The sequence below is a fragment of the Lycorma delicatula genome, chromosome 12, assembly GCF_047948215.1.
Source record: "Lycorma delicatula isolate Av1 chromosome 12, ASM4794821v1, whole genome shotgun sequence".
NCBI classification, from domain to species: Eukaryota; Metazoa; Arthropoda; class Insecta; order Hemiptera; family Fulgoridae; genus Lycorma; species Lycorma delicatula.
In genome coordinates this window covers 5,242,633-5,252,970 of record NC_134466.1, presented here as the reverse complement: position 1 = coordinate 5,252,970, position 10,338 = coordinate 5,242,633, and the positions used below count along the sequence as shown (strand labels likewise).

Genomic DNA, 10,338 nt, shown 5'->3' with positions numbered 1-10,338 from the left:
TTAAAACAACCTCCACGAGGCTACTACCGTATTGGGAAAGGCTGTCCCAATCGATTTAGTGGTGAAAGTTCGGGCGGCCATGTGGAAGTAGCGAAGAGGCAGGGAGGCCGGGATGCGCATTTGGGATGCGGTTTCGAGTCGGGCCTGTACCGGAGCGGAACGGTGATCTCAATGCACCGGTTCTAAATTTCGAACAGTTTCCCATATCTCGCCTGCGGTGGAGGCTTTACAAACACGCGATGGAAGCATGGCGGCAAGAATGGCAAGCCACAAATAAGGGAACGTTCTTGTATAGATTTATACAGCATCTGGGGGATTGTATGCCTTGAGTTCGTTTTTAAGGGCAACGGGCCCCGAGTGCTGTCCAACTATGTAAACTTCAACCCATATTTGTTTCGGTTCTACCTGGCAGCTGATGTACTGTGCGTCTGCGGGAAGGTCCAGTCGGACGAACACATGATGTTCAGTTCGACTGCCGAACTTTTGGAGGGCCAAAACTCAGGGCACAAGGGGAAAATTGGCCAATCACAAGCGGCGAGTCAATGTGGTGAGAGCCGCATTGTCGACCGTATGGGAGTTCCTTGATGCGGTTGCTTTGTTCAACCGACATCAGTAGTTTACGTAAGGGAAAAGACTCCTACCGCGCTTCTGTAGGAAGCTAACCGAGAGATATGGCTGGCTACTAGCCAGATGAATGCTGCTGGCATTCAGGGGGCTAGGTGTGGCAGCGAATTGCTGTCTTTGACGAGATAAATTTAATTATTGATAGTCATATATGTTTTAGTAGTTGAGGGGGTGCGCCTACCCATTTTAGTGATATATGACAAGTGGGCGGTAGTACACGAAAGCGAAAGTGGTGTGTGGTAACACGCTTTTAGGTTAGCTTTAGGTATCCACCGGGTTGGTCTAGTGGTGAACGCGTCTTCCCAAATCAGCTGATTTAGAAGTCAAGAATTCCAGCGTTCAGGTCCTAGTAAAGCCAGTTATTTTTACACGGATTTGAATACTAGATCGTGGATACCGGTATTTTTTGGCGGTCGGGTTTCAATTAACCACACATCTCAGGTGCGGTCGAACTGAGAATGTACAAGACTACACTTCATTCACACTCGTACATATCCTCATTCATCCTCTGAAGTATTATTATCTATACGGTAGTTACCGGAGGCTAAACAATAAAAGAAAGGAAAAGGTTAGCTTCAGGAGTTAGTTAGGACACTGATCGCTAAACTATTTTGTGGCTCAGTAACCTTTTGTGGAGGGACAGACATTCGGTATTATGCTTTAAGGCGACCGAATTAGGAATGGCGGGAGAAATGCCAAGTAATTAGTTAGTTTATATTTGTGTAATATATACTCTTTAAGCTTAATTTTAGTGCAGCCATCCCCCGGTTTATGAAAAAATATATAAAAATTCTTGTATGGAACTGTGAGTTTCACAGTTTCAGCGGCGTGGTGTTTGGCTGTTGTGCGCATGCGCACATAGGAAGGTGCACGCGAGGCTGCGAGGGAGAGAGAGCACTGTGGCTCCCGCTGTGCCGAACCTGGTGTGCTGGTGGAAGGTAATTTTTTTTTACTCCGCGTCTGTATGGAACGTTTCTTGTTTGTTCTCTTTTCTAGTTTAGTCGGTGGAAGGAACACGAAAGCGGTTTAGTTGTTTTTTTCAATAGCGATCAGAAGATGGCGGAAAGCAAGGGCTCTGTGATCGCCAAATTTGTCCAAAAATACGCTGGAAGAGTAAAAGAGAATGTAATTGGTAAAAACTAATTATGTATTTGTTTCTGTGTACATAAAAATTTAAATTAAGCATCCTTGGAGTATAGAGTTTTTAAGCGGACATTTTATTAAGTTATTATCTAATAATACTAAAAAATATTATCTGTATTGATATTTAATTATTTATTCGGTATTTTTTTTAAGCAAATTGTGTTTAAAAACCGGGTACCGTATTCTTGAATGTGATAAAGTGTAGAATTTGATTATTATCCTGTTTCCCGCTATTCTATTTCATTAATTTTTTTCGGTTTTTATTTCACAAAAAATTTAACCGTAGAAAAAAAATTTTTGGAGCAGTACTCCCACTAATTTTAGCTGCGAGCCGCTACTAGATCTAGAGACGTGATATCAGGAAAGAGTAAAAAATAACAGCTTTAGAACTTGCCTGGATGGATTAAGGGAAACAAAAATCAAATCTTGAACAGGGCAGGAACAGAAAAATACTAAAGAAATTTTAATAAAATAATGTACAAACACGTTAAATAATATTAAGGTAAATATCTAAAGATATTAAGTATAAAAAATAATTAACAATTCAGAAGGCGTTGATGAAAATTATTTTAATATATATTTGTGTACTTGTTGAACGAGATAAAAAAAATTACGTCTTTAAAAAAAAATGTTAAAATTTATCGATAGAACAATATTATTAAAATAAAAGATAACCTTTTAATTTTTAAATGGTTCAGTAATTTTTTAACACATAATAAGGCTTTGTATTGTAAACAAAATTAATAGTCTTTAATTATACAAAAACAGTTGTGTTTGCTGTCCAGTTTGATTGACTGAATATTGTTATTATATACTTATATATATATATATATATATATATACACACACACACACAAGGTTATAAAAAATAAATTATAATTTAAATAGTTTTATCAAAAATTACAAGTTGGTTATTAATTTTTTTTTATTAATAATAAATTATCCCACAAATTTTATATATAGATATCAAACTCAATAGAGATGTGTTATTATAACAATAATAATGATAATAAATAAAATTACATTAAACTTGTCTCTAATAAAAAAAAAAAAAATGCAGGTGTTCAAGAGATGGGAATGAGTAAGACAGCTGAACGCGTTTATATGTAATCGTTATTATTCGTGTATTTCCGTAACGATTCGTACGTACAGTAGACGATGTTGTTTGAATTCACCACCACCGTACAGTGAGCGCCAGGTTAGTTAACCGTTGGTCGTTTATCTGACTTGTTTGGTTCCTCTTGACGTCGCGTCAAGTATAACTATCGCCGAGTTGTATACGGCTTATCTTTTATTATGATTATTATTATTATTATTGATACTTAAGTGCACTGTTGTTTAGATTTAAAAAAAAAATATTATTTGTGATCAGTAAAGAGTTGTATTTGATATATAATACAGTAGAGAAATGTGATTTAGAATAATAAAAATAATTATTTAGGTAGATAGAATTCTTTGTTATAAAGTATTTGTTTGTGTTGTGTTATAATAATTAATTTCTTGTGTTTTTTCCTTAATTTATTTTTATTTAAAATACATTATTTTAAAATAACACTTCGTTGGTGTTTTACGATCAATTTAAAAAAGTGTTGATGAAAACAACAAATTTTTACAAAAGGTAAAATTTTATTACTTTAATATTATTTTACAATTAAGTCAAATAAAATCTTACTAAACAAATACTCACACACACACTCACTCTATTTTGTGTGTGTTTCACACACACACACACACACATATATATATATATATATATATATAAATATAAAAAAATCGTTTAGAAGAATTAAAATGACGTTTTAAAACAGATTTTAATGTTTTCTTGTGAAAAATGTATAATTGGTTTTCTATATGAAATAATCTATCTCTCATAGATAAGTTAAAGCAGATTACTTAATTTCACATCCAACCGAATAACAGGCCAGGTGATCTGGCTAATACCATTGTGTATCTTTCGTTTGAAGCAGAATTTTACTAATTAAACTACAGCGTGAGGGAGTTTTCTTGTTTATGAAGATATTTACATAATACAATTGTCTGAGCATCGATAAATTCAGATGATGTGGCTATTTTTCCATCTGATGGGAATTAATACAAATTTCTATCCATCAATACAGTGTCGTGGTTTCATCTCGCATTGTTTTTTTTTTTTTGTGTTGATATACAGTCGTCTAATTCTTTCTCCCTTTAAAAACATCTTTTTCCTTTTTAGATCCTTTAGCCCCTCACCCCTTTATTCAATAAAAAAAAATTGTTAAATATTAATTTTTTTTTAATCAAAAAACATTACCGATTTTATAAAGTATATTAATGATCAAGTTGTGTAGCCCGGGTTTTTCTATGATATTCTAGACTAATTTTTATACTACATTTAATAAAAATTGAATTTTGGTACTTACGTATTAACGCCACCGCAGCTACAGCTTTATTTAAAAACAAAGTAGTCGATCGGATTTCGGTGGAAAATGGACCGAAACAGATTCAAAACAGAATATAAAAGGTTACTTATATTTATTTATTTTATAAATATAATTTAACCAAACTTAACCTACGCTCGCTTCGCTCGCTAACCTTGTCTAAGTAACACCGTCATTTTATGAGTATTTATTTAATAAATAAATTAAGTAATTATTGCAATTTGATTATTTAAATAATAAATAATTCTAATTACTGAATTTATTAAATAAATACCCAAAAAATTGCGGTGTTAATTAGGCAAAGTTAGCGAGCGAAGCGAGCGGAGGTTAAGTTTGGTTAAATTATATTTATAAAATAAATATTATTTATTTATGTTAAACTCTATGTCGGTCCATTTTCTACCGAAATCCGATCGACTACTTTGTTTTTAAATAAAGCTGTAGCTGCAGCGGCGTTAATACGTAAGTACCTGAATTTTTTATTAATCTTTTTGGAAAGTATTTCCTATCTGAAAAGTTAGATAAAGCCTACTGGATTCTTTTATAATTCCAGACTTCTAACCACCCATTTTTTTTTTTTCTTTGAATCGCGTGAATTAATATTATTAAATCTTGATGTTATACCCCGTCACGTCTTCGCCCGTACTATATAGTTTCTTGGGTTTTCCGTCGCAGTCAATTTTATTTTTATTTTATGTTTGTCAGTCAAGTAACCTGAGGCAAGTACTGCCAGTCGCGCAGCACATACAGTAACGGTGGCTGTGGGTGTGTTGGTTGAGCCAACGCGGTATATACGTAGAGCATTCTAAAAAAAAAAAACTCGAAAATGGTAGTTTTATATATTTTTCCTGTATATTATCTGCAAACCCAAATTTATTGAATATCTCGTTTATTATAATCTAAAATGGGGAAAATTTGTAATCATTATTCAATTTTTTTTCACTTTTCACCCCTTTTCAAGATCGAAATAAAAAAAAAAATTAAAATTTGGTTTTTCGATATTTACTTGACAATTACACACCAAAAATCAAGTTATTAACTTCATTTGTTACCGAGAAATAACAAAAAAAATAGTTGGGTTTCAAAATCCTATTTTCACTCTTTAAAATTGAAATTTCAAAAAAAATCTAGAAATTATTTTTAGATATTCAAATGAAGATTATGCATATTAAAAATCAAATTGATATCAACATTTTTTTTTCGAAAAAATTGACAGAATAGTAAATTTTATTACTCCATTTTAATCCTTTTAAACTAGCAATTTAAAAAAGTCCTTTCGCAGTGTAGAATTTCATCTTAAAGAAGAATATGTAAACAGATTTTCGTCGATTTATTTTCAGTAGTTTTTGATGGGTGTTGATTACTAATCGTTTACGACATGGTTTATTTATATAGACAGAGGGCTAGTGGCGGCTTCGCCCGCGTTATGTAGTTTCTTGCCTTTCTCGTTGCGGTCAGGGGATGTAAAGGGCTCTTCTTTAATGACCCTCTTCTGTCGATTAAATTCATACAGTTTATGAAAACTATCAGTGTATTGCAATTTCTTAACTACAGTTTGGTCGGTACAAGCCTTAACTTTCAGCGATCTATGAATGTGGGTTTCAAAATAGTCGGCCTCCATTTTAAAAATATTAGTTATAACTGGTACCCGTATTTCATATGGGTAAAAATATTTTTTCCCCAGTTCTTAGCGTTACCCGACAAATACCGTATATTCATATTCATTTCTCGTTGTTTTTTTTTGTACATTTTTTAATTACTTTTATTTTATGTTTATGTCAAGTAACCGGAGGCAGATGCATCCGGTTGCGTATTAAATGTAGTAACAGTAACTATGTTGGTTGAGTCGCCGCGCCGTACACCGTCGCAACCCTTAAAAAATCGAAATTCAAAAAACCCTAAAAATGCTTTTTTAGATAATTATCTGAAGAGTATTTCCAAGCTTTAGTCTAGCGAATATGTTGTTTATTATAACCGGAAATAGAAAAAAATTGTAAATGTTATTCAAATTGTTTTTATCTTTTTTCATCCCTTTCAAAGTTGAATTTCGAAAAATCTAGGAATTTTTTTTTTAGATATTTACATGAATATTACACAACCAAAAATCAAGGTGATATCATCATTTTTTACCGAGAAATTAAAAAAAAATAGTCGAGTTTAAAAAAAAAAAAATCAAAAATCCATTTTTTTTTTTTTTTTTGTCTTCAGTCATTTGACTGGTTTGATGCAGCTCTCCAAGATTTCCTATCTAGTGCTAGTCGTTTCATTTCAGTATACCCTCTACACCCTACATCCCTAACAATTTGTTTTACATATTCCAAATGTGGCCTGCCTACACATTTCTTTCCTTCTGCCTGTCCTTCCAATATTAAAGCGACTATTCCAGGATGCCTTAGTATGTGGCCTATAAGTCTGTCTCTTCTTTTAACTATATTTTTCCAAATGCTTCTTTCTTCATCTATTTGCCGCAATACCTCCTCATTTGTCACTTTATCCACCCATCTGCAAATCGTAGCATCTTTATCTTTTCAAATGCGGAATTAAATTCGGAATTTCAAAAAATCTAGTAAATAGTTTTTAGATATTCAAATGAAGATTGCACACAAAAAAATATAGTTTTTGTCTACATATGTTACTGAGAATTGAAAAAATAAATTTCATTGTTACCCCATTTTAACCTTTCAAATTTCGAATTTCAAAAAAATCCTATCTTAGTGTGCACTAATACCTCAAGAAGAACATGTATACAAATTTTCATTAATTTATCTTCAGTAGTTTTTGATGGGCGTTGATGAATCAGTCTGTCAGAATATGTTCTTTTATATAAATATAGATATTACATAAGATCTTCTATAATAAAGGTTACGTCTTTATTTCTGCTCCAAGGGTTAAATTTGATGGTTTCTGACCTGAAAAATTGAATAAAGCAGAGTTTAGAACTGTATCTATAATAATTTGTCAAGAATACTTTTGAAAAACACAAATTGATTGGAATCGTAAAAAACAGTTTTTCAAGTTTGATATAACATCTCATGATGATAGCGTATTCAAATCTTAAAATACAATTTATTCACAATAGATTTTAGATACGTAAAATTAAATTTGGTACGTAGAATTATTTGTTTACAAAAGTTTTATTTGGTATTTTAAACAAAATAACACGTGCACACCTTTAACGACTTTCATAAATAAAATTCTATCGTTAAATTCTGTTTTTCTATTCAAGTCTGTTATTCAAAATTGTTTACATTTTTGGAAAAAAAGAAAAAAAAGGTATATGGTAAATTTTTCGATGGTCGAAAATAGAGTTAAGTTCTTTGTAAATTTATTTGTATTGTACCGCAAAAATTTCTAATAATTTCGGTTTCAATTTATTCATGATTCGTTATATGGGTAGATGTTATTCAAATATTTCTAGAGGTTTTTGAATTGAAAAATGGCCGATCTGAAAATTTAAATCGTACCGAATAAAGATTTCCCATTTTTGGGATCGTTAAATCATCACATGTTGTATCACAAACATTTTAAAAATATCATTAAAAAAAAAAAAAATTTTTCATTTATGAAAAAAAAAATTGTTTGTTTGTTATTAAAAATGTTTTTCTATTTCATTTATAAAATTACTAATAAACAATAAAAATTAATTTTATCTTTTTCCAAGTGTAATTTAAACTTTAAATCGGTTTTTAAAACAACATTAATACTCGTTTAAATGTTAAATATGGTGATTAGCGTGGTTTTTAATTTTTAAACACCTTTTACAATTATACAGAGTCATTCACGGGAACCGGATGTTTTATAATAATCATAAAAAATTGAATATTTACTTTAAAAAAGTTTTATCGGTACTGAAACACTTGTTAAATCAAATCATTTGTTACTTACTCGTGAACGAAAAATTACGTCCGGCAAGTGATGTCCATTTTGGGCAATACATTGTTGTAGTCTTTTACGGTAACCGGCCTCGATTCTTTGCAGCACGTCTACATCGATTTGGGTGACGCGATGACGAATTGCGATCTTTAGGTCCTCCAATGTGTGCGGTTTATTGCCGTACACACGCGATTTCAGAATCACCCGCAGAAAAAAATCACAACTATTCAAGTCGGGGGACCGAGGGGGCCAAGAAATGTCGCCGAATCTGGAAACGATCCGACCCGGAAACAAGTTACGGAGAACAGCCATCGTTGCCCTCGCAGTGTAGCTCCATCCTGCTGGAATAACACATTTTGAAAATCGATTGCCCGGTTTCGTAACTCAGGGATGAAAAACGTATTGAACATCGCAACGTAACGATAAGCTGTTAACAGTTACGGCAGCGTCATTTTCTTCAAAAAAATACGGTCCGATAACACCGACCTTTCCATTGCACAACAGACAGTCACCTTTGGGCTACGAAGTGGTCTCTCGTGAAGCCGATGCGGGTTCCTTTCTGCCCGATACCGGCAATCCTGTTTGTCGACGAAGCCATTCGGATGAAAACGGGCTTCGTCACTCATTAACGATAACAAATTTTGATTTTCTTCAAAAACGGTAAGCGTTTGTCGACAAAATTGTAATCGCTGCGTGAAATCTTGCTCGTTTAACTGCCGCACGACGGCTATCTCGTAAGGATGTCAATGCAGGTCTGTATGCATAATTCGTCTTACCGTACTTGTGCTCGTTTGAAGCGCTGCTGAATGCCTCTGAATAGAGCGGCGTGGGCTTCTGACAACGGCTTCCCTTACTCGTTCGATGTTCTCCGGAGCGCTAACGGTTCGTCGAGGACCCGGTGGTTTTTCTTCAATATTGAACCGCTTGTTCGAAGGTTGTTTACCAGTCGCGATATTGTGTTACGAGAAGGGACGCTTGCATTACGATGGATGTTAAACTGACGGCGGAAATCTCGCCGAACAGCAGTTACGAATTCGTCATTTCGCACAAAAACTGTCATACGCGTACAGGCGTTGGTCTAGCGTCCACGGCTCCATCTCAACGACTAAAATGTAAATGCTATGAACAAAGGAAACGTCACACACCAGCCACGTGCCCCTCCCACGAACGCCCGAGTACAACCCGCTTCAAAAACATCCGGTTCCCGTGAATGACTCTGTATATTTTAATAAAATCCACTTTAATTTTTATTTCCTATCGTAATAGTGCTAAAGCTATGCTGAAAGAAGGAAAATATGATATTCAGTTAAAAAGTCTGGTATGAATTTTTCTTGCATTTCTAGACCCTCGAACGCCAAAAAACAAAAAACGGGACGTAATATTCGTACGTATGTTTGTCGGCGTGTAAGCTTAATAACTTTTGATTGGACGAACCGATTTCGATGAAAGTTTTTACAGGGGTTCGGGTATATGGGGTAAAATTTTGGGGTTAATATGTCCAGGATGTGGGGAGTTTTTTTTTTTGGGGGGGGGGTCAATTTTATGAAAATTCATTAAAAATAAGCTCATTTTATATTAAGGTCAGTTACATGCGTGCATGATTAGCTTATGATTTAAAAAAAAAATTTCCTCCAAGATTCTGTCTTTTTACTGATAGTATCTTTTTCAACCTAATTTCTTCTTAATGTCTTTCTACGGCTAATAGTAGTGAATGCTATCCCCAAAAAATTACTCTGGAGACAATATTAGTGGTGGGAGAGCCGATAAAGGTTTAAAAATATAAATTTATTTTTTATTTTTCTAATTTTTTTGCCTTATTTCAACTACTAATATTGTTAAAAATTTAACTTTCAGTGATAATGCTAAAATAAAATTTTATCATAATACACCCCCTCCCCTCAAAATAAAAAAAATATTAGATAATGTTTTATTGATTCTACATTTTTCAATGGAGTTTTTTACTACTTTCTTTCATTTAACATTTTTTTTTGTCTTCAGTCATTTGACTGGTTTGATGCACCTCTCCAAGATTCCCTATCTAGTGCTAGTCGTTTCATTTCAGTATACCCTCTACATCCTACATCCCTAACAATTTGTTTTACATATTCCAAACGTGGCCTGCCTACACAATTTTTTCCTTCTACCAGTCCTTCCAATATTAAAGCGACTATTCCAGGATGCCTTAGTATGTGGCCTATAAGTCTGTCTCTTCTTTTAACTATAATGCTTCTTTCTTCATCTATTTGCCGCAATACCTCTTCATTTGTCGCTTTATCCACCC

The 10,338-nt window shown here is 33.4% G+C and overlaps 1 protein-coding gene across 3 annotated transcripts in view; it reads left to right on the top strand.

The window, feature by feature from the left end:
- Positions 1–2,973: 2,973 nt before the first annotated feature.
- The window catches only part of Ac78C (adenylyl cyclase 78C), a 686,763-nt gene continuing 679,398 nt past the window's right edge, over positions 2,974–10,338 (top strand). For all 3 annotated transcript variants that reach the window (XR_012758616.1, XM_075380750.1, XM_075380751.1), the window contains exon 1: positions 2,974–3,385. The gene's annotated coding sequence lies outside the window, so the exon portion shown is untranslated. The remainder of the gene's footprint in view (positions 3,386–10,338) is intronic.